Raw genomic sequence first — 2,758 nt, 5'->3', positions numbered from 1 at the left:
GCTGCCTGAGAAGTGGGAAAGTGATAGTCTTCCTGCTCTGTGGTTATGTGAGGGAAATGGTGGTAGCCTGGCAAACTGCAAAAGGCCTCATGACTGGGAATTGTACCAAGCTAGGAAATACGTATTCAATACAATGAGTTTATAACACAGAGACTGCTTTTATGACATTGCATGTTCCAGGACTCCCCTCACTGATCCCAGGGTAGCGAGAGGGTTTCTCTGCATGCCAGGCCTGCTGGAAGAAGTCTCTCTCATTGTCTGGATAGGCAGGCAAAAGGCCTCACTCCTGTACAGCTCTGTAACAGATAACTCCATCTGGGCCAATTAGTGAGGAGGAGTGTGGGCGAGCTCTGAAGGTCAAGAGAAAAAGGCCTCTCTTACCCCAAGCTCTCTCTCTTCCCAGTGCAATGTTTTGACAGGAAGCCTTCATTTGTGCCACCTACCATGGCAAGCCATGTTCTGTGCTCTTATCCTGCCTTTACGAGACTATATTCCGGTGTTAAATGCTCAATATTATTCGGGAGTCCTTCTGGGAGACAACTAGGGCACTGAACCTAATCAAATGTTTCAATCACAGCGATAATGGGCCTATGAAAGCTCTCATAGGTTTCCAGAAGCTTGGGAAATCCAAGCACATGTTGGATATCACAGTTTCCTTTCATCTAGGGCTGGTGAAGCTCATCAGGTTTTGAAACCTTTGACCTCTCCTATTTGGGCCCTGGGTGGCTAGGTTTTGTGGTTGAACACAGGGCCTGCGTGATGACCATGAGCTCAGAGCAGAAGTCTAATGCTTTCCCATTTTGTGTCACAGCTTCACTTCTGCTTTCTCTATGTGTGTGTGTGTATGTGTGTGTGTGTGTGTGTGCGCGCACGCGCGCAGACACGAGTACTGGAGCTTGAACTGAGGACATGAGTACTGTACCTAGTTTCTCTTGTACAAGGATTGCCCTCTACTACTTGAACCACAAAGGCGCTTCGGGCTTTTTCCTAGTGATGTGGTACTGAGAAATCAAGCCCAGGGTTTTGTATATGGAAAGCACTCTACCACTAAGGCATATTCTCAGCTCTCTACTTCAGGTTTGTTAGTTTCTTTCTTTTTTGTTGTTGTCGGTTGTGATGTCCCTGAGCAATTCAGCTCAAATCTTATGGTCTACCACTTGAGCCACACCACCACTTCTGGTTTCCTGATGGTTCATTGGAGCTAAGTGTTTCAAGGACTTTCCTGCCCAGGCTAGTTTTGAACCATGGTCTTCAGATCTCATCTTCCTGAGTAGCTAGGATGACCGGCATGAGCCACAAGCACCCAGCTTCCACTTTAAGTTTCTTAGTGGTGAATTGGAGATAATAGTCTCATGGGACATTTTGTCTGGGATATTTTGGAACCCAGATCCTCAGATCTCAGCTTCCTGAGAAGGCAGGATGGCAGACCTCGGCTATAGAACCCTAGGCCCTGGCACACTGCTGTAAGGGGGTCCTTGGCTCCACATGGTGGAGTGCTAGCCATGAGCCCAAGAAGTAAGGGTCAGTGCTAGGCTCTGAGTTCAAGGTTCATGACAGAGAAAAAAAACCAAACAATTGTCTTCAGTAGGCAACTCATGAGTCTTCAGTAATACATAATTTTGTCCCTGCCATGTGGACATATCTGAACCTCAATATTCTTGTCTGCATAATCATCTCAGTTGTGGAGCTCTTACAAGAATAAGATGAAAGAATGCAGCCTTTGAAGGACAAAACAAATATCACTCTTTACAGGACTCAGTACAAGGCATCCTGTGAAAGTCTTAGCACCCAGCACCCAATGCAGGACTCAGCACACTGCACCCTGTGAAGGACTCAGCACATAGCATTCTGTACAGGACTCAGCACACAGCACCCCGTGAAGTACTCAGCACCTTAGGAAGGACTCATCACATAGTTATATCCCACAAGCTGTCATTAGTAGGTGCTTTCATCAGTATCACCATTCTTTCAGAAACACATCACAAACTGCACAAAGTTAACATCTAATGATTCAGAGGAATGTTTTTGGAGGGGAGTAGTCAGCCACAGGGATTGCACTAAAATGTTGGGGGTACTGTCCTAAGATCTTTTGCTCGAGGCTAGAGCTCTACCACTTTGACCCACATCTCAGACTTTCACATATATTCTGCTAGGACTGGATTTTAAAACCATCAGTGTCAGATCTCAGCCCCTGAGTATCTTGGATGACAGGGGTGAGCAAGCCAGCAGCATCTGGTTCCGTGGAGCTGGGTTGCAGTGATATACCTCTGGCTAAGTCAGGTTAGATGGCAGCTGTCAGCACCAGACTCCCGGCTTGCTCTGTGATGAGGTATTTGAAGTCTTATCCATAGAGAGTTGCTGTCACAACATTCAATATTTTTTGGTACCTATCCTGGGTCTTGAGTAAGGGTCTAGACACAGTCCCTAAGGTTTTATGCTCAAAGCTAGTGCCCGACTTCTTGAGCGACAGCACGACTTCCTGATTTTTATGTGCATCTGGTAGTGAGGAATCGAATCCAGGGTTTGGATGTACTAGCCATCTCTATACCATTGAGCCCCATTAGTGACAAGTGTATAAACACATAAAGGTGTAGATTGGCATATATATATATATAACAAGAGAAACATGTCTGTATATTATGAAATTACATATATTACTACCAATTATTGACAATCAAATTATTCCTTCCATTTTTAAATATCATGGTTGAATACATAATAAAGTATTAATTGAACATTAGTCAATGTAGTGTAATTG

This window comes from Dipodomys spectabilis, unplaced genomic scaffold (genome assembly GCF_019054845.1).
Source record: "Dipodomys spectabilis isolate Male_0828 unplaced genomic scaffold, ASM1905484v1 ptg000368l, whole genome shotgun sequence".
NCBI classification, from domain to species: Eukaryota; Metazoa; Chordata; class Mammalia; order Rodentia; family Heteromyidae; genus Dipodomys; species Dipodomys spectabilis.
Note: the sequence above shows the minus strand (reverse complement) of the source record.